This window comes from Monodelphis domestica, chromosome 5 (genome assembly GCF_027887165.1).
Source record: "Monodelphis domestica isolate mMonDom1 chromosome 5, mMonDom1.pri, whole genome shotgun sequence".
NCBI classification, from domain to species: domain Eukaryota; kingdom Metazoa; phylum Chordata; class Mammalia; order Didelphimorphia; family Didelphidae; genus Monodelphis; species Monodelphis domestica.
Window position 1 is genome coordinate 129,130 of NC_077231.1, and position 23,371 is coordinate 152,500.

At 37.3% G+C, this 23,371-nt stretch overlaps 1 protein-coding gene across 4 annotated transcripts in view; it reads right to left on the reverse strand.

Annotated features, from left to right (window-relative positions):
- Positions 1–23,371, reverse strand: part of LOC100032400 (ankyrin repeat domain-containing protein 26-like) — a 130,919-nt gene that overhangs the window by 105,993 nt on the left and 1,555 nt on the right. The window lies entirely within an intron of this gene.

A 23,371-nucleotide genomic window follows, 5' to 3' on the forward strand; every position in this document is an offset into this window, starting at 1 on the left:
TGGAGATTTTGAAGGTTAAGATAATTTAAGAGATCAATTATTTCAGATTTCACTAATTTCCTCTTTCTTAATCCAGGTATATCACATACTTATCAGCTATAATTAAGTAGGATTTTTAACCTGTAAAAGGGGCATGAAGAAGAAATGGGAGATGGGGCAAAAAAAAGAATAAAGGTAAATAGGGAGATTATCAGCAAAGAGTGAGTAAAAAGAGTGGAAGGAATTTTTAAAATATGAGTGTGTATACTTGTGAAATTGCTAAAGCTAAGAAACTGAGTTAAAAGAAGTTAGAAAAGGAAGTAAAGCAGCACTGACTGTATCAGGGGAAAAGGAGATGAAAGAGAAAGATGCTGAGTCAGCCATCATACTTGAATGGTATCATGGGGAATAAGTGAGAAGAATTTAGTTGCTGGGCATTTGGGGTGACAATGTAACCATAAAGGGAGAGGGGAGAGGGGAAGAGACTTGTGACAGTTTTCAATCTGATTTGATATGGAGCTAATATTTGCAAATTCAACGTTCATCATTCTGGAAGTGTTTCTACCTACATCTTAAAAATTATCTTAAAACTCCATAGTGGATAATGATCCAGTGGACATGCTCTTCGGGCACAACTGGCAAGGTTTCCCTTCTTTGGTCCCAACGCATCTGAAAGTATCTCAATGTTGAGAAGGGACTAGTTAGCCTGCTTTATTTGTCATACTCATTGGTCAAATGATTTTTTCTTCAGTTTTTTTTAAATATATATTTTAAAACAAGGGTTGCCTCCACTCATTTCCATGATTAATCCAATATTCAAATTATTTTAATAATTATAGCAAAATTGGATTAATAGATTCCAATGAGATCTTATCATATGCAAAGTAGTCCTGTAATCTTGCTATGGAATTTGGGCTCCAGATCTGAAAAATAAATAAACCCCTAGGACAAAAACTAAGAATCTTCATATCACAGAATATCCCTCAGAAGAAGGAGACCAAAGAAGATAGGGAACCATGAAAGCCTTGAGCTTCAGGCATTTCAGTGAGCCAATAAATACCTCAGCTTCTTCATCCTAAGGGACTGTTCTCACTTACGCACTCGTACTTCTGCTCTGTCAATATGAAGTTGGGGTTTGTGACATGGGCCCGTGGGTCCTTCCAATCATATGCCAATGCCTTTATATCTTAGCTTTTAGTACAAGTTAAAATACTCTGAGAATCCCCCAAAACAATTTATCTATTCTAATATTGAAGCTAAGGAAGGAAGTAGAGTCAGGATGGAAACTTTGAGGCAGCAAAAGTTCAGATCTCCGCAACAATCCTCAACAATCAAAAACACAATGCTTCAAGGGGACTGAAAACCAAATCTAACAACAGGACAGAGCTAGGGAATCCTCCTGCTGAACTTAACTTAAAAAGTACACCTCCCAAAAAAGCCTGAATTCTAGAACATTCAGGTTTAATGGGAAGGAAGAAGAAAGGTCCCAGGACCCCTTTCCCACCTACAGTGCTGAGACTCCAACAGTGGTTGGAATCTCTGGGTGGGCAAGGGCTCTAGTTCAAGGGAGTACCTTGATGGCACAGCTGTGCCAAGCTCAGGGAATTGAACAAAGGTGGCAGGGAGGCAACTGGAAGAAAAGTGCAGAGCAGGTAGCCTAGTACAAGATACTCCATCTTGCCCCTCACTGGTTCTTAAGATTTTTGGCTACAGGGCACATCCAGCTCTTCAGATCAACTCCACTCTGCCCCATCTCATCAGCAGGGCAGAAAAGAAGCCTTCAGAGGGCAAAGAAGGTCAAGCTCCAACACCCCTCCCCCAGACTTCTATGAGAGCCTTGCTGACTAAGCTCCAAGGGTGAAGGCTTGCACCCACTACAGTCTACAACCTTGATAACACAGTGGGAAATTCGGCTCGTTTTCAGCTGCTGCTACTATCTGGGGAAGATCTGGACTCATTAATATCAGCAGCCTAACCTGATCAATTGGCAGAACAGAGAAGAAGCCCTTCAGTACAGAACTTCAGAAACCTACAGATCCAGCACATAAAGAGAGGAGCAGGACTACAGGCAATTACAGGGGGGAAAGAAGAGGGAAAATATGAGTAAATCACAGAAAAAGACAAAGAAATTACAATTGACAGCTTCTGTCCAGGCAATGAACAAAGAGCAAATGGAACAGAGGAGGACCAAAGAACACTAAGCAAAAACACAGAAACTCCAGAGATCTGGATACAGGTTTTGGAAGAACTCAAAATACAAAAACAATTAAGAGGGGCTGAAGACAACTGGGAAAAGAACTCAAAAAGCAAAATAAATCACCTGGAAACAGAAAATAAGTGTCCTGAAAGCCAAAATTAACCAGCTTGAAAATATGGCAAAGGAGATGAAAAATGAGGCAAAGAAGAGGAAAGGTGGCCTACAAAGACAATCAGATCAGGAGAAGGATGACCAAAAAGTCAGGTGTTAAATTCAGTCCTTAAAAACTAGAACCCACTGAACTCAATCCCATCAAAAGTCTCCAGAACACAGGGAAGCCCAGACTCCCCATCCATCCTCACTGACTGCTGAACTTTAAGCCAATCAAAAGCCTCCAGAGGACAGGAAAGCTCAAACCCCCAACAACCCTCCCTCAGAGATTACACCAAGAGATCCTCTGTTAAAGCTCCAAGAGGGGAGACTGATAGAAGTCCCTAAAAAACAAAAAAATGAGAGGAACAAGAGAACAGACAAATACAGGGCGGAAAGAAGGGGTGAATTTGAACAAACAACAGAAACAGAAGAAAGAAACTACAATAGACAGCTACTACTCACCAAATGGAACAGAGGGGGAGAGATCAGCAAACGATAAACCAGAAATCCCAGCGAATTGGATACAGGCTGTGGAAGAACTCAAAACACAGCTAAGAGAGGCTGAAGACAATTGGGAAAAGAACTTAAAAATTAAGATAAGTCATCTGGAAACAGAGGCACTTGAACTAAAACAAGAAAATAGTGTCCTGAAAGCCAAAATCATCCAGCTGGAAAATGAGGCAAAGGAGTTGAAAGATGAAGCAAAGGAGATGAAAGACGAGATAAAGAGGATGAAAGACAATCTTCAAAGAAACTCAGACCAGAAGGAAAAAGACGACCAAAAAGCCAAAGATGAAATCCAATCTTTAAGAACCCGAGTAAAACAACTAGAATCAAGTGACCTCACAAGGCAGCAGGACACTATAAGACAAAACAAAAAGAATGAAAAAATTGAGGAAAATGTGAAGCATCTCATTCACAAAACAGACGATTTAGAAAATCGTTCAAGAAGAGACAATTTAAGAATAATTGGACTACCAGAAGACCACGACAAAAGAAAAAGCCTGGACATAATACTAGAGGAAATTATCCAGGAAAACTGTCCCGAAATCCTAGAACAAGAGGGGAAAGTGGAGATTGAAAGAATCCACAGATCACCCCCTGTTTTTAATCCCCAACTGACAACACCAAGAAATGTTATAGCCAAATTCAAAAACAATCAGATAAAAGAACAGGTATTACAAGCTGCCAAAAAGAAACCATTCAGATACCATGGAAACATGGTGAGGATAACACAGGATCTTTCTGCATCCACACTGAAGGACCGAAAGGCATGGAATATGATATTCCGGAAAGCAAGGGAACTAGGCCTACAGCCAAGAATAAAATACCCATCAAAACTGACTATATTCTTACAGGGGAAAGTATGGTCATTTAACACAACAGAGGAATTCCAAGCATTCATAAATAAAAGACCAGACCTGAACAGAAAATTTGAAGTCCAACCACAGAATTCAAGAGAATCATCAAAAGGTAATTAAAAAAGAGGGGAAAAACAACAACAACAACAAAGGTTTTTTTAAAGAGACTCAATAAGTTAAAATGATATGTATCCCTATAAGAAAAGAGGTCATTGGCAACTCTTAAAAACTGTTGCTATCACCTAAGCAGCTAGAAGAACTACACTCAGAGGGAAGGGACAAACTGTATAGGATGAAAGGACAAGACATAAATAGGTATATAGAGATATGCATGCATAAATACATATACATGTGTATGTATATATATATATACACATGACTAAAGCTAAAAAAGAAAAGAGGTTATGACTAAAAGAAATGGGAAAAGAAACAAATGGGGGTAAATTTATATGTCACAAAGAAGCTCATGGCGGGAGGGGGGAGAACATCGATACACTGGAAGGGTAAAGAGGTCGGAGATAGGAAATATTCAACTCTTACGTACTTTGAAACTGACCCAAAGAGGGAAGAACAATCCAATCCATTGGGGAAGAGAATAGATTTGCGCCCTATAGAGGAGTAGAAGGGTAAAAAACAGACTGGTGGGGAGGGAAGCAGTACAAGGGAGGGAGAGGGTGGGGGGGGAATTTTTAAAAAGACTACAGGGGAAAATAAGGGAGGGAACTAGAAGGGAGGGGGGTAGAAAGGGAAATACAAGGGGGACTGATTTAAAGTAAATCACTGGACTAAAAGGTAGAGCTGAAGAAGAAAGGTTAGAATTAGGGAAGGATATCAAAATGCCAGGGAGTCCACAAGTGACAGTCATAACATTGAACGTGAATGGGATGAACTCACCCATAAAACGTAAACAAATAGAAGAATGGATTAGAATCCAAAACCCTACCATATGTTGTCTCCAAGAAACACACATGAGGCGGGTAGACACCCACAAGGTCAGAATTAAAGGATGGAGTAAGACCTTCTGGGCCTCAAGTGACAGAAAGAAGGCAGGAGTGGCAATCATGATATCTGATAAAGCCAAAGCAAAAATAGACCTGATCAAAAGGGATAGGGAAGGTTATTATATTTTGTTAAAAGGGACTTTAGATAATGAGGAAATATCACTAATCAACATATATGCACCAAATAATATAGCACCCAAATTTCTAATGTAGAAACTAGGAGAATTGAAGGAAGAAATAGACAGTAAAACCATATTAGTGGGAGACTTAAACCAACCATTATCAAATTTAGATAAATCAAATCAAAAAATAAATAAGAAAGAGGTAAAAGAAGTGAATGAAATCTTAGAAAAATTAGAATTAATAGACATATGGAGAAAAATAAATAGGGATAAAAAGGAATACACCTTCTTCTCAGCACCACATGGCACATTCACAAAGATTGACCATAAATTAGGTCACAGAAACATGGCACACAAATGCAGAAAAGCAGAAATAATAAATGCAGCCTTTTCAGACCACAAGGCAATAAAAATAACGATCAGTAATGGTACATGGAAAACGAAATCAAAAACTAATTGGAAACTAAACAATATGATACTCCAAAATCGTTTAGTTAGAGAAGAAATCATAGAAACAATTAATAATTTCATCGAGGAAAATGACAATGGCGAGACATCCTTTCAAACCTTTTGGGATGCAGCCAAAGCAGTAATCAGAGGTAAATTCATATCCCTGAGTGCATATATTAACAAACTAGGGAGAGCAGAGATCAATCAATTGGAAATGCAAATAAAAAAACTCGAAAGTGACCAAATTAAAAACCCCCAGCAGAAAACCAAACTAGAAATCCTAAAAATTAAGGGAGAAATTAATAAAATTGAAAGTGATAGAACTATTGATTTAATAAATAAGACAAGAAGCTGGTACTTTGAAAAAACAAACAAAATAGACAAAGTACTGGTCAATCTAATTAAAAAAAGGAAGGAAGAAAAGCAAATTAACAGCATCAAAGATGAAAAGGGGGACATCACCTCTGAGGAAGAGGAAATTAAGGCAATCATTAGAAATTACTTTGCCCAATTATATGGCAATAAATATACCAATTTAAGTGATATGGATGAATATATACAAAAATACAAACTGCCTAGACTAACAGAAGAGGAAATAGAATTCTTAAATAATCCCATATCAGAAAATGAAATCCACCAAGCCATCAAAGAACTTCCTAAGAAAAAATCCCCAGGGCCTGATGGATTCACCAGTGAATTCTATCAAACATTCAGAGAACAGTTAATCCCAATACTATACAAACTATTTGACATAATAAGCAAAGAGGGAGTTCTACCAAACTCCTTTTATGACACCAACATGGTACTGACTCCAAAACCAGGCAGGTCAAAAACAGAGAAAGAAAACTATAGACCAATCTCCCTAATGAATATAGATGCAAAAATCTTAAATAGGATACTAGCAAAAAGACTTCAGCAAGTGATCAGAAGGGTCATCCACCATGATCAAGTAGGATTTATACCAGGGATGCAGGGCTGGTTCAATATTAGGAAAACCATCCACATAATTGACCACATTAACAAGCAAACCAACAAGAACCACATGATTATCTCAATAGATGCAGAAAAAGCCTTTGATAAAATACAACACCCATTCCTATTAAAAACACTAGAAAGCATAGGAATAGAAGGGTCATTCCTAAAAATAATAAACAGTATATATCTAAAACCATCAGCTAATATCATTTTCAATGGGGATAAACTAGATGCATTCCCAGTAAGATCAGGAGTGAAACAAGGATGCCCATTATCACCTCTATTATTTGACATCGTACTAGAAACACTAGCAGTAGCAATTAGAGAAGAAAAAGAAATTGAAGGCATCAAAATAGGCAAGGAGGAGACCAAGTTATCACTTTTTGCAGATGACATGATTGTCTACTTAAAGAATCCTAGAGATTCAACCAAAAAGCTAATTGAAATAATCAACAACTTTAGCAAAGTTGCAGGATACAAAATAAACCCACACAAGTCATCAGCTTTTCTATATATCTCCAACACAGCTCAGCAGCAAAAACTAGAAAGAGAAATCCCATTCAAAATCACCTTAGACAAAATAAAATACCTAGGAATCTACCTCCCAAGACAAACACAGGAACTATATGAACACAACTACAAAACACTCGCCACACAACTAAAACTAGACTTGAGCAATTGGAAAAACATTAACTGCTCATGGGTAGGACGAGCCAACATAATAAAAATGACTATCCTGCCCAAACTTATTTATCTATTTAGTGCCATACCCATGGAACCCCCAAAAAATTTCTTTACTGATTTGGAAAAAAGCATAACAAAGTTCATTTGGAATAACAAAAGATCAAGGATATCCAGGGAAATAATGAAAAAAAAACACTAATGAGGGGGGCCTAGCAGTCCCAGACCTCAAACTATATTACAAAGCAGCAGTCATCAAAACAATTTGGTACTGGCTAAGAGACAGAAAGGAGGATCAGTGGAATAGACTGGGGGAAAGCGACCTCAGCCAGATAGTATACGATAAACCCAAAGATCCCAGGTCTTGGGACAAAAATTCACTATTTGATAAGAACTGCTGGGAAAATTGGAAGACAGTGTGGGAGAGATTAGGAATTGATCAACACCTCACACCCTACACCAAGATAAATTCAAAATGGGTGAAAGACTTAAACATAAAGAAGGAAACCATAAGTAAATTGGGTAAACACAGAATAGTATACATGTCAGACCTTTGGGAAGGGAAAGACTTTAAAACCAAGCAAGACATAGAGAGAATCACAAAATGTAAAATAAATAATTTCGACTACATCAAATTAAAAGGCTTTTGTACAAACAAAAGCAATGTAACTAAAATCAGAAGGAAAACAACAAGTTGGGAAAAAATCTTCATAAAAACCTCTGACAAAGGTTTAATTACTCAAATTTATAAAGAGCTAAATCAATTGTACAAAAAATCAAGCCATTCCCCAATTGATAAATGGGCAAAGGACATGGATAGACAGTTTTCAGATAAAGAAATCAAAATTATTAATAAGCACATGAAGAAGTGCTCCACATCTCTTATAATCAGAGAGATGCAAATCAAAACAACTCTGAGGTATCACCTCACACCTAGAAGATTGGCTAACATGACAGTTATGGAAAGTAATGAATGCTGGAGGGGGTGTGGCAAAGTACGGACATTAATTCATTGCTGGTGGAGTTGTGAACTGATCCAGCCATTCTGGAGGGCAATTTGGAACTATGCACAAAGGGCGATAAAAGAATGTCTACCCTTTGATCCAGCCATAGCACTGCTGGGTTTGTACCCCAAAGAGATAATGGACAAAAAGACTTGTACAAAAATATTCATAGCTGCGCTCTTTGTGGTGGCCAAAAATTGGAAAATGAGGGGATGCCCATCAATTGGGGAATGGCTGAACAAATTGTGGTTTATGTTGGTGATGGAATACTATTGTGCTCAAAGGAATAATAAAGTGGAGGATTTCCATGTGAACTGGAACAACCTCCAGGAAGTGATGCAGAGCGAGAGGAGCAGAACCAGGAGAACATTGTACACAGAGACAAACACACTGTGGTATCATCGAACGTAATGGACTTCTCCATTAGTGGTGGTGTAATGTCCCTGCACAATCTGCAGGGATCAAGGAGAAAAAAACACTATCCAAAAGCAGAGGACAAACTGAGGGAATAGAAACACCAAGGAAAAGCAACTGCCTGACTACAATGGCTGAGGGGACATGACAGAGGAAAGACTCGGAGCGAACACTCTGATGCAAATACTAACAACATGGCAATGGGTTCAAGTCAAGAACACATATGATACCAGTGGAATCACACGTCGGCCACGGGGGGTGGGAGGGAGGAAAAGAAAATGATCTTTGTCTTTAATGAAAAATGCATGGAAATGATCAAATAAAATACTATAAAATTAAAAAAAAACTAGAACCCAACAACTAGAAGTAAATGACTTCACAAGGCAGCAGGAAGCTATAAAAAAATCAAAAGAATGCAAAAATTGAGGAAAGTATAAAACACCTCATTCACAAAATATCATATCCTTGAAAACAGAGCCAGGAGAGATAATTTAAGAATTACTGGACTACCAGAAGAGTATGACAAAAGGAAATGGCTGGATATCATTCTACAGAAAATTATCCAAGAAAACTTCCCCAACATTCTCAAGCAAGAAGGAAAAGTGGAGATTGACAGAATCCACAGATCACCTCCTGTACTTAATCCTAATTGGCAACACCCATGAATGTGATAGCTAAATTCAAGAACTACCAGACCAAGGAAAAAATGTTAAAAGGTACAAAGAAGAAGTCATTCAGATACCCTGGAACCACAGGTAGGATAACAGAGAATCTGGCTGCATGTACACTGAAGGACTAAAAGGAATGGAGTATTCCAGAAATCAAGGGAATTAGGTCTAAAACCAAGAATCAACTATGCAGCAAAACTGATTATATTCTTGCAGGGGAAATTATGGTCATTTAATAAAATAGAAGACTTCCAAACATTTATGAAGAAAAGACCTGACTTGAACAGAAAATTCGATTACCAAACACAGAACTCAAGAGACCAAAAGGTAATTAAGAAAGAGGGAAAAAACCAAAATACAAAAAACAAAAAAAAAACTTTTAAAAAGGGATCCAATAAGTTTAAATGATGAGCTCACTGGGACACCAAGTGAGTTGGGAACATCTCTGCCTGGGGGGGGGGACTCCAGAGTCCTTGGGATCTGGGGACTGCCAGGAAACAATGTCTCAGAGCGGTTTCACGGGAGAACCCGGCGCTGAGCTTGAGCTGCGGAGCCTTACTCGGGGAGCATCTGGGTGGAGCTAAACACCTGGGCAGTTTGGCTGTGATCAGGGACCCAGCTCTCTAAGAAACCTCAGAGGCTGGGAAGAACTAGTCTGAGGCAACCTAAACTCACAGAAAACCCATCCATATCGCCCAGACCCCAGACCAAAAAGGAAAGGGGAATAAAACCACCAAAGGGATGGCTCACATGGCCCAAAATCAAGCCTCCGAGAAAAAAGGGAAAAAGGTGACTATTGAAAACTTTTATGGTGGAAGTACCCAAGTAAAAGAAGAGAATGAGGAGGAAATCCAAAAAAAATCAGAACATGCCTCCCAAAATGGAATCTATCAACAAGCTCTGGAAGATCTCAAACTGGAACTTATCCAAAAGATGGAAACCTGGAAAGAAAAATGGGAGAAAGAGATCAGCAGTCAGACAGATAAGACTGCTCAATTGGAAAAAGAACTTGAAGCACCCAATAGAAGGGCAGACAAAGCTGAAAAGCAAAACCAGTCCCTAAAGACCAGAATTAAGCAACTCAAAGAAAGTGAGATCATAAAACAGCAAGAATCAATAAAACAAACCCCAAAAACAAATGAATTAGAAGAAAACATAAAATATCTCACTGAGAAGGTCACAGATTTGGAAAACAGAGGGAGAAGAGACAACCTCTGAATTATCGGTCTCCCAGAAAAACCAGAGATAAACAATAAACTCGATATTATTCTACAGGAGATTATATAAGAAAATTTCCCCCACGTTCTGGAGCAAGGGGGCAAAATAGAAATAGAAAGGGTTCATAGAACACCCTCTATACTAAATCCCCAAAAGACAACCCTTAGGAATGTAATTGCCAAATTCAAGAGCTTCCAAGAAAAGGAGAAAATCTTACAAGAAGCCAAGAAGAGGAGCTTCGGATATAAGGGGGCTCCCATAAGGATCACACATGACCTAGCGGCTAACACACTAAGAGACCGTAAAGCATGGAACACGATATTTAGAAAGGCAAGACAGCTGGGTCTCCAACCAAGAATCAACTACCCAGCAAAACTGACTATATAGTTCCAGGGGAAAGTATGGGCATTCAACAAAATAGAAGATTTCCAAGAATTTGCTAAGAAAAGACCAGAACTTAGTGGAAAATTTGATATCCAAGCACAGAAAGCAAGAGAAACATGAAAAGGTAAATATGAAAGAAAGGGAAAAGGAGATAAATCTTATCTTTTTCTCTAAGTCAAACTCTCTTCTATAAGGACAATATTTACATCAAATTATATATATTGTGAGATTTAAAATGGTTGAGGTCTTAAACTGTAGTGATTAAAATAGTGGAAGATATAAATTGTGATAGATATGAGAGAGGGTGAGTAAGTTTGACCGCAGAAATATGTTTCACGACAGTGTGTTGGGTTTTAAAATCAAATATAAGGTGGTCGCCAGGGTAATATTCCCAATTATTCAAATACCCAAATCAATTGGGTTTTATAGAGATTTTTAATTAACAATACAATGAGTAATCAAAGAGAGAGAGAGAGTAAGAAAGGAATAAGTATGAAGGGCCTCAAGCCAATATGGCCTAGACCTGAGTCTTAAAAGAGAAATCAGTCAGTTTTTTAACACTCACCATAAGGTCTGACTAAAGAAGGATACTAGTGACACCAGGCCAGCGTCCTTCCTCAAAGAGTCTTCCAGCCAGAGACGGTTTCAAAGGGCCTCTCTCAAGAGCCTCCAGAGCTCCTACCCCAGAGGGACAGAGCCCCTCAGAGGAGCTCCTCAAGGAACTCACCTTCAGAATGAGAGTCAGAAATCGAGATCTCCGAATGAGTCTTTTCAAAATGAGCTCCCTCAGAATCAGATCCAGCTCTTCTCTGAGCTCTTATTTTTAAGGCAAAATCTTCTCTGTCACCTCCCCTAAGTCCTTACATCTACCAATCACTGTAGATGTTTCCAAAGGACCACCCATTTTGAATTCATAGCTGAGTAATTTCAATCTCCTCAGTAAGTCAGAAAAAAATGCTGCTGTGTCGACAAACCTCATCAAGAAAAAACCTCTGAACAAGCTATCACCCTTTTAGGTTTAAGTAGTTTACAAGTTGCCCCACCTTTATAGGTACTTAGTATCCCATTGTATCAATTCTAAAATAGTCATGACTCAAAGAACTTCCTGTCCCTTCCATAAGCATGGATCAAAGTACTTTCATTGTTCTCAAGGAGCTCTCTGTCCTAAAGCAGTCCTAAGTAGGGTGGAGTAGGGATATTCCCAAGGCAAGGAGCCCTCACATTCAAGTAGAATTCTCACTATCTGCTAGGGAATTTTTTAAGTAGAAGATTCCCCAATGGAGGAAACCCCTAACATTCATAAGTCTGAGAAATTTTGAGGTTTACAATATTAATATGTGGGGAAAATGTTTTGTGTAACTCTCAAAAATTGTAGCATCATAAGAGTAGTTAGAATGAACATGCATAGGGAAAGATTTGGGCATTAAGAAGATTTGGGGAAAGTGGGGGCAAAGAAAGGAAAAGGGAGGGGGGAACCGTCGATAACACTAAGATTTACTTCAAGAAATGGGGGGGTGGGACTTAATAGAATAATCTTTCCCATATAAAGATACACATGGGAAGGGGAGGGGAAGATCTCTCATATGAGAATGAGAGGGAGAGATGGTGAAGTGGAATTACTTAAACCTTACTCTCAGTGAAAGCAAATCTGAGAGGGAAGAACATCTAGATCCAGTGGGATCCTGAATTCTATCTTATCCATTAGGGCAAGAAAGAAAGGAAAATTAAGGAGGGGGATCAGGGAGGGAGTATAAAAAGGGAGGGAAGGAGAGGGGGGAGGGGAAGGGAGCATAAAAGGGAGGGGCTAGAAGGGGAAGCATCTCAAGGGAGGGGACTAGGGGGACTGACCTAAAGTAAATCACTGGTTCAAAAGGAGATAGCTAAGGAAGAAAGGTCAGAACTAGGGGAAGATATCAAAATGCCAGCGAATCCACAAATGACAATCATAACTTTGAACGTGAATGGAATAAACTCACCCATAAAACGTAGACAAATAGCAGATTGGATTAGAAGCCAAATTTGTTGTCTTCAAGAAACACATATGAGGCAGGTGGACACTCACAAGCTTAGAATTAAAGGTTGGAGTAAGACCTTTTGGGCCTCAACTGATAGAAAGAAGGCAGGAGTTGCAATCATGATATCTGACAAAGCCAAAGCAAAAATAGACCTGATTAAAAGGGATAGGAAGGTAAATATATTCTGTTAAAAAGGAGTATAGACAATGAGGAAATATCACTAATCAACATGTATGCACTTAATGGTATAGCATCCAAATTTTTAAAAGAGAAACTAGGAGAATTGAAGGAGGAAATAGACAGTAAAATCATATTAGTGGGAGACTTGAACCAACCACTGTCAAATTTAGGTAAATCAAACCAAAAAATAAACAAGAAAGAGGTGAACGAGGTGAATGAAATCTTAGAAAAATTAGAGTTAATAGACATGGAGAAAAATAAATAGGGACAAAAAGGAATACATCTTTTCAGCACCACAAGGCACATTCACAAAAATAGATCATACACTAGGTCACAGAAAGACGGCACTCAAATGCAGAAAAGCAGAAATAATAAATGCAACCTTTTTAGATCATAAGGCAATAAAAATATTGATCGGTAAGGGTACATGGAGAGACAAATCAAAAATTAATTGGAAATTAAATAATATGATACTCCAAAATCGGTTAGTTAGGGAAGAAATCATAGAAACAATTAATAATTTCATTGAGGAAAATGACAATGGCAAGACATCCTTTCAAACATTATGGGATGCAGCCAAGGCAGTACTTAGAGGAAAATTCATATCCCTGAGTGCATATATTAACAAATTAGGGAGGACAGAGATCAAGGAATTGGAAATGCAAATCAAAAAACTTGAGAACGAACAAATTAAAAACCCCCAGAAGAAAACCAAACTAGAGATCCTAAAAATTAAGGGAGAAATTAATAAAATCCAAAGTGACAGAACTATTGAGCTAATAAACAAGACTAGAAGCTGGTACTTTGAAAAAACAGACAAAATAGACAAAGTACTGGTTAATCTAATTTAAAAAAGGAAAGAAGAAAGGCAAATTAACAGCATCAAGGATGAAAAGGGGGATCCCACCTCCAATGAAGAGGAAATTAAGGCAATCATTAAATGATGAGTATCCCTATATCAAAAGAGGCATTTTGGTAACTCTTAAAAATTTTTATTATCCATATTAACTCTTTGGGTTATAGACCCTGTAGTACTATGGTTGGATCAAAGGAAACTCTTTTATTGCCCATTGGGCATAGTCTCAATTTGCCCTCCAGAATAGTTGGATCAGTTCACAACACCACTAGCCATGCATTAATGTCCCAACATTGCCACATCCCCTCCAGTAATCATTACTTTCCTTTGCTATCATATTAACCAATCAGCTAGGTATGCAGTAATAGTTCAGAGTTGTTTTGATTTGCATCTCTCTGATTATAAGTGATTTAGAACACTTTTTATGTGTTTTTTTATAGTTTTGATTTGTTTATCTGAAAAGTGATTATTCATGTCCCTTGCCCATTTATCAATTAAGGAATGGCTTGATTTTGTGTACAATTGATTTAGCCCTTTATAAAATTCAGTAATTAGTCTTTTGTCAGACGTTTTTGTTAAGAAAAAAAATTTTTACCAATTTGTTGCTTCCTTTCTAATTTTGATTGTGTTAGATTTGTTTGTACAAAAACTTTTTAATTTAATGTAATCAAAATTATTTCTTTTACATTTTATGTTTTTTTTTTCTAAATCCTGCTTGCTCTAAAAAATCTTTCCTTTTCCAAATATCTGACATATGTACTATTCTGTGTTCACTTAATTTACTTATATTTTCCTTCTTTATATTCAAGTCATTCACCCATTACGAGTTTGTCTTGGTGTAGGGTGTGAGATGTTGATCCAAACCTAATCTCTCCCATACTGTCTTCCAATTTCCCCAGCAGTTTTTAACAAATACTGGATTTTTGACCCAAAAGCTGGGATCTTTGTGCTTATCATAGACTGTCTTGCTGAGGTCACTTATCACAAGTTTATTCCACTGAACCTCCCTTTTGTCTCTTAGCCAGTACCATATTGTTATGGTGACTACTGTTTTAGAGTACAGTTTAAGAACTGGTACTGCTAGGCCACCTTCCTTCACATTTTTTTTCCTTATTTCCCATGGTATTTTTTATCTTTTGTTCCTCCAAATGAACTTTGTTATTGCTTTTTTTTTTTTCTAATTCAGTAAAAAAGTTTCTTGGTAGTTTGATAGGTATGGCATTAAATAAGTTAGTTTGGATAGGATTGTCATTTTTATTATGTAAGTTTATCCTACCCATGAGCAATTAACATTTTTCCAATTATTTAGATCTAGTTTTAATTGTGTGGAAAGTGTTGCAGCTATAGCACTAATGGGTTTATATCCCAAAGAGATCATAAGAAAAAAGATCTGTACAAGAATATTCATAGCTGCGCTCTTTGTGGTGGCAAAAAATTAGAAAATGAGGGGCTCCACTCCAATTGGGGAATAACTAAACAAATTGTGGTATATGTTGGTGATGGAATACTATTGTGCTCAAAGGAATAATGAACTGGAAGTATTCCATGTGACCTAGAATGACCTCTAGGAATTGATGCAGAGCAAAAGGAGCAGAACCAGGAGAACATTATGCACAGAGACTAATACACTCTGGTACAATAAAATGTAATGGTCTTCTCTATTAGTGGCAATGCAGTGATCCTGAACAACTCAGAGGGATTTATGAGAAAGAACATTATCCATATTCAGAGGAAAAACTGCTGGAATAAAAAAAAAAACAGAAGAAAAACAACTGCTTGATTACATGGGTCGATGGGGATATTATTGGGTATATTAACTCTAAATGATCATCGTAGTGCAAAAATCAACAACATAGAAATAGGTTCTGTTCAAGGACACATGTAAAACCCATTGGAATTGTGTGTTGGCCATGGGAAGAAGTGCAGGGAGGGGATGGAGGGAAAGAATATGATTCTTGTAACCAAAGAATAATCTTCTAAATTGACTAATTAAATTTTCAAAAAAAAATTGTTATCACCTGGGTAAACAGAAGAATCATACTTAAAGAGAACAGTGACAAACTGTATTGGAAGAAATGCCAAGATATATATAAATAGGTATATCTTTATCTATCTATCTATATACTAGAGGTAAAAAAAGAGTTTAATGCTAAGAGAAATGGGAAAAGAGACAAAATGAGGTAAATTTATATATCATAAAGAAGCACATGGCAGGAGTGGGGGAGAACACCAATACACTGGCATGGTTAAAGAAGTTGGAGACAAGAAATACTTAATTCTTACATGTATTGAACTTGACTCCAATAGGGAATAACAATCAGATCCATTGGGGCAAAGAATTGATTCATGTCCCACAGAGTAGTAGAAGGGTAACAAATGGACTGGTGGGGAGGGAAGCAATACAAGAGAGGGAGGGGGGGATAGAGTAAAAAGACCTTAAAGAAAAATAAGAGGGGAGTAATAATCAGAGGGGGGAGGGAAGTAAAATAAGGGTGGGAAATAAGGGGACTGCTTAAAATCAAAACACTGGTGTAGAAGGAAATAGTGAAAGAAGAATGGGCATGACTAGGAGTGGAAATCAAAATGCTGGGAAATACACAGCTGGTAATCATAATTCTGAATGTGAATGGAATGAATTCACCCATAAAACAGAAGCAAATAGCAGAGTCTATTAGAAACCAAAATCCTATCATATATTGTCTGCAATAAACACACACAAGGAAGGTAGTGACTAAGGGTCACATGGGGGCCTGAGGCTGGAGATCTGGGAAAGATTCTATGCTCCAACAGACTTCATCTTATCTCCTGGAAGCTGAAGGCTTAGTCTTCTAAGGTTTTGGCTTTCTACTGGGAGCAGCAGAAGAAAAGAAATTTTTGAATCTGGCTGCTGACAGCATTAAGTCAAGAAGATTGAAAATAAACTGATCAGCTGAAGGTCCTGGCCCATTTGATTGAACTCCTGGTGTGAGAATTAGCTATTGGGGTATTTACTGCTTATCTTAATGAGATAGTTTTAGATAGTTTATAGATACTGGATTTTAAGATCATTAGTATAATTTTCTCCTAAACCCCTGTTCCTTCCTTCCCTTCCCAACCAATAAATCTAAATTATTTATATCTTCCCTCTTGTTCATTCCTCGCCCAAATTCCTAACAGAACAGTATATACACACAGGATAAAGGTAAGTGGATGGGGCAAAATCTACTGGACCTCAAGTGAGAAAAAAGACAGGCATTGCAATCATGATATTTGACAAAGCCAAAGTAAAAATAAATCCAGTTAAAAGAGATAGGAGAGGTAATCACATCCTGATAAAATTCAGTATAGACAATGAGGAATATGTGCACAAAATGGTATAGCATCCAAATTTCTAATGGAGAAACTAGTGGAGGTCAAGGATGAAATTGATAGTAAAACAATACAAGTAGGACACCTGAACCTTTCTCTATCAAATCTAGATAAATCAAACCAAAAAAAATAAATAAGAAAAAGGTAGGAGAGGTAAATCAAATCTTAGAAAAATTAGAGTTAGTAGATATGGGAGAAAAATAAATAGGGACAAAAAGAAATACACCTTCTTTTCAGAAGTACATGGTATATTTACAAAGACTGATCATGTACTAGGGGATAAAATCATGGCAAACAAGTGCAAAACAGCAGAAATAATAAATGCAACCTTCTCAGATCATAATTCAATAAAATAATAATTAGTAAGGGTACATGGAGAGGCAAATCAAAAATTAATTGGAAATTAAACAATATGATTCTCCAAAACTGGTTAGTTAAAAAACAAATCATAGAAAAATTAATAATTCCCTTGAAGAAAATGACAATGATGAGACATCCTTTCAAAATCTATGGGATGGAGTCAAAGCAGTACTCAGGGGGAAATTTAAATCCCTGAGTTCATATATTAACAAATTAGGGAGGGCAGAGGTCAATGAATTGGGTATGCAAATTAAAACTAGAAAGTGACCAAAATAAAACTTCTCAGATGAAAACTAAATTAGAGATCCTAAAAATTACAGAAGAAAGTAATAAAATTGGAAGTAACAGAACAATTATTGAATTAATAAATAAGACTAGAAGCTGGTACTAAAAAAATAGATAATGTCCTGCTCAATCTAATAAAAAAGAAAAGACAACCAAATTGACAGTATCCAAGAAGAAAAGGGAGACCCTCACCTCTAATGAAGAGGAAATTAAGACAACCATTAAAAACTATTATGCCCAATTGTATGGCAATGAATAGGACAATTTAGGTGATATCGATAAATATTTACAAAAATAAAAATTGCCTAGATTAACAGAAGAAGAAATTGAATTCTTAAATAATCCCATATCAGAAAAAGAAATTGAACAAGCCATCAAAGAACTCCCTAAGAAAAAATGCCCAGGAACAGATGAATTCACAAATGAATTCTATCAAACATTCAAAGAACAACTAATCCCAGTATTATAAGAACTATTTGACAGAATAAGCAGAGGAGGAGTTCTACCAAATTCTTTTTATGACACAAATATGGTATTGATTCCAAATACAGGCAGATCAAAAACAGAGGAAAAAAGTATAGACAAATCTCCTTAATGAACATAAATGCAAAAATCTTGAATAGGATACTAGCAAAAAGACTCCAGCAAGTGAGCACAAGCGTTATTCATTATGACCAGGTAGGATTCATACCAGGAATGCAAAGATGTTTCAATATTAGGAAAACCATCCATATAATTGATCATATCAACAAGCAAACCAACAAAAATCACATGATTACTTCAATAGATGCAGAACAAGACTTTGACAAAATATAACACTCATTTCCATTGAAAACACTGGAAAGCATAGGAATAGAAGGGCCTTTCCTCAAAACAATGAACAGTATATATCTAAAACCATCAGCAAACATCATCTGCAATGGGGATAAACTAGAAGCCTTCCCAATAAGATCAGGAGTGAAACAAGGATGCCCATTATCACCTCTATTACATAACGTTGTACTAGAACCACTAGCAGTAGCAATTAGAGGAGAAAAATAAATTGAAGGTATTAAAATTGGCAATGAGTAGACCAAGCTGTCACTCTTTGCAGATGATATGAAGGTCTACTTAAAGAATCCAAGAGAATCGACTAAAAAGCTAGTCGAAATAATTAACAACTTTCGCAAAATTGCAGGATACAAAATAAACCCACATAAGTCATCAGCATTTCTATATATCTCCAACACAGCTCAGCAGCAAGAATTAGAAAGAAAAATTCCATTGAAAATCACCCTAGACCATATAAAATACTTAGGAATCAATCTACCAAGAAGAACACAGTAACTATATGAACACAACTGCAAAACACTCTTCACACAATTAAAACTAGATCTAAACAATTGGAAAACATCAACTGCTCATGGGTAAGATGAGCTAACATAATAAAAATGAAAATCCTACCCAAATTAATTTACTTATTTAGTGCCATACCCATTTGAAACTACCAAAAACTTTTTTACTGAATTAGAAAAAAACGTAACAAAGTTCATCTGAAAGAACAAAAGATCATGGATATCCAGGGAAATAATGAAAACAATGCAAAGGAAGGTTGCCTAACAGTCCCAGATGTCAAGCTATACTATAAAGCAGTGGTCACCAAAATAATTTGGCATTGGCTAAGAGACAGAAAGAAGGACCAGTGGAATAAACTTGGGGTAAGTGACCTCAGCAAGAGAGTTTATGATAAGCACAAAGATCCCAGCTTTTGGCTCAAAAATCCAGTATTTGATTAAAAAAACTGCTGGGAAAATTGGAAGACAATACGGGGGGAGAATAGGTTTGGGTCAACATCTCATACCCTACACCAAGATAAACTCAGAATGGGTGAATGACTTGATTATAAAGAAGGAAAATATAACTAAATTAGGTGAACACAGAATAGGATCAGATCTTTGGAAAGTTTAAGGCCAAGCAAGTGTTAGGAAAAAAAATCACACAATGTAAAATAAATTATTTTGATTACATTAAATTAAAAAGGTTTTGTACAAACCAATCGAATGCAACCAAAATTAGAAGGGAATTCAACAAATTGGGAAAATTTTTCTTAAGAAAAACCTTTGACAAAGGTCTAATTAATCAAATTTATACACAGCTAAATCAATATTACAAAAAATCAAGTGTAACAGTCCACACCTGTGTATGTTCAAGGTAGATAATTAATCTGTAAGGATTGTCTTAGGAAAGCGCATACTCAGTCCTGCGCATGGCAAGAAAGGCATTGACCTTTGATCCCAGCATTCCTAAGGTTTAGGTGCAAACTCAGGTTTCTTTGGGCTCACCTGGCTGAGGAAATCCAAGCCTCTGCCTTGTTGTAATTTACACCTGAACCAATGGCAATCTACTGTGTCTATGTATTACGTACCTTTACATCGCAATGTCAATAAATAGGAGCAGCTCACAGAGAGACAACCCTTATTATCTCTTTCACCTGTCCCTCTCATTCCTGGAGCTTGGCCTCTGGCCAAGAGGAGCTTTTCTAATGGAATTTCCTTAATCTTTGTAAAGACCTTTCCTTCTTAATCTCCTATCCTCAAACCGGAGTGATTCATGCTTAGAGCACTAGCTCTAAGCAATCAGTGGCTTTCCTCTCAGCTGTTTTCTATTCTCATTCTGGCTCCCGTGTTGTTGATTTAAAGTTATCTGACTGCCTCGTGTCCTTGCTAAATTAAATAGCTGGGGCTCGACCTGTGTAGCTTGCTCATTGTTAATATTGCATTGGTGTCTGCCTCCATTCTTATCCATTTCCTCCGCTCCAGCTCTTCCCTCAAGGGTTAATCTACTATCTTTCCTTTCTTATAAGGGCTGCTGGATAGCACCTTACATCAAGCCATTCCCCAATTGATAAATGGGCAAGGGACACAATTTGGCAATTTTCAAATAAAGAAATCAAAGGTATTAATAAGTGCATGAAAAAGTGTTCTCAATCTCATAATCAGAGAGATGCAAATCAAAACAACTCTGAGGTATCACCTCACACCTAGCAGATTGGCTAACATGACAGCAAAGGAAAGTAATGTCTGTACCCCAAAGAGATAGTAAGGAAAAAGACATGTAAAAGAATATTCATAGCTGTGTTCTTTGTGGTGGCAAAAATTGGAAAATGAGGGGATGCCCTTCAATTGGGGAATGGCTGAACACATTGTGGTATCTGTTGGTGATGGAATACTACTGTGCTAAAAGGAATAATAAAGTGGAGGAATTCCATGTGACCTGGAATGACCTCCAGGAATTGTTGCAGAGTGAAAGGAGCAGAACCAGGAGAACATTGTATATACAGAGATTGATGCCCTGTGGTACAACTGAATTTAATGGACTTATGTATTAGTTGCAATGCAGTGATTCAGAACAATTTGGAGGGATTTATGAGAAAGAACACTATCCACATTCAGATGGAAAACTGTGAGAGTAGAAACACAGAAGAAAAACTACTGCTTGATCACATAGGTTGATGGGAATATGATTGTGGATGTAGACTCTAAATAATCACCCTAGTGCAAATATCCACAGTATGGAAATGGGTTTCGTTCAAGGACACATGTAAAACCAGTCCAACTACATTAGTCATATTTCCTAGCCTACTTTTCACCTGTCTTTATAACTCATGGAAATTATGTTCTAAATCTTCACTCTCAATTGAAAATACTGATTGTTTTCAAGAACTTGGGATTTGCTTGTGAAATAGGCATCATTATTAGAATTATTTAAAGAAAACTCAATTGATAGTATCCATTTTGATACGGCTATAGATAACAAAGACTTGCGAGCAATGTGTAGGATGAGGTGCATTTCTATGATTGCTAGAGTCTCCTTTTGATCTAGACGAGGTACAAGGGATTGGTCTATTGTTTCTAGTAGTTAGGTTTAAGAGTATAAGCACAGAGTAGACATTGGTTCCTTGCTTGCTACCAGTACAAGACATTCCCAGGAATTCTCTCCTCCCTCATCTTCATCTCCTTTCCCACTTAAAATTCTATTCTCTACAAGAAGCCTTCCTCAATCCCCTTTCATGCTGTCTTTATCTCCAATTTAACTTGTATATTGGATCTGGTTTGTATTTAACTGTTTTCATGTCATCTTTCCCCTTAGAATGTGAGTATCAGGAGAGCAGCAATTGTCTTTTGTTTTCCTTTGCTCTGTGCACACTGTCTGTACATAGTAGACCCTTAAAGAACATTTGCTGACTGACTGTTCCTCACACAAAGTCTCCTGACATGAGGTATCTTCCCTTGGCTGTGCTGTCTCCCCTCACCTACACCTCCTAGTTTCTCTGGCTTCCTTTCATTCTCAGGAAAAGTCTCACCTTCTCCAAGAAGCCTTTCTTCATCACCACTAAATCTTCATGCCTCCTCACTAAGGCCATTCTGTTTCCTGTGTACTTATCTTGTTGACACATAGCTCTTTTCACCCATGCTGTCTTACAATCTTTCTTCCCCAAAGCAGCATGCATGTTTCTTCCACACATATAAATACTTCCTCAAACACCACTTCACAGTTTCTCAACTTATGAATTTTACATGCTGTACTTCTTTATCCCACCTCAAGCCACATGCAAAGATGCTTTAGACCTTTTATTTCTCACACACTTAATACTGCTATGCTTATGTACTTTAAATTTCTTTTACCTGATCACAATCCATTGTTATTCCATCTCTTCCTCTGCCTAGAAAACCTACCCTCTGTTTCTCTTCCACACCATGATCATTCTAACTTCAGACTACCACTCCTATACTGGCAACACTCTCTTCTTCCTCATTTGAATATTTGGTGATTGATTCAAAATGTTTGTTCAACTCTACAAACTCTTCTTTCTCTTGAGTGTCTTGTCCCCTTATCATATTGCCTACTGTGTCCTGCCAGCCTCAACCCTGGATTCCTCCCCCACAATCTGCTAATTTTGGTCCCTATATCCCCAAGCTGCTAAATGAAGGGAGAGAACATCAAGCAACTGTGCTTACTATGCCTACTAAAAATTTATGTTACATAATCTCAACTAGATTCTCATGGCGATAAGGCAATCACTTTATATCTACCAAATTAATTAACTCACTATGCTACTTAGCACAGTAGCTCTTACAGACCTTTTCATTTTTCTTCAAATGTCCAAAGATTCATCTGGAACCTTCTCAGCTGAAATATATAAAGCTTTATATATAGCTGAAAAAAAATTGAGGTTATTTCTGGACACCCCCCCCTTATGTAATCCAAATGTATTCTGCTACTGTCTCCTTAACCCATTTCCCATGAAGAAGTGGTCCCTTCTTGCCAAGGAAATACCTTTCCATATAAAAGTACTTCCATTCGAGCTTATTTCCTCCAACACTTAGCCCCTCTATGTTTCCTCTTCTCCATCTTCAATCTTTCTGCCTATTGGCTACCTCTTTGCTTGCCTACAAACATCTTCCCCATTTCTCCAAAATCTTTACTTCATCTATCCCTCCACACTCTCATCCTACATTTCTTCTGCCCTTTCTGCCATGAGGCCATATGAGGACCATTGACAATAAGTGTCTCTCCTTTCATTTTCTTCTAAACACTACATTTTGACTGGAGATCTCCAGAGTTACTAATGATCTCTGAATTGTCAAATGAATGATTTTTCTTAGTCCCCAGATGGCTAGACCTTTCTGAAGCCTTTAACATGGTCCATTCTCTTCTCCTTGGTACTCCCTTCTCTCCAG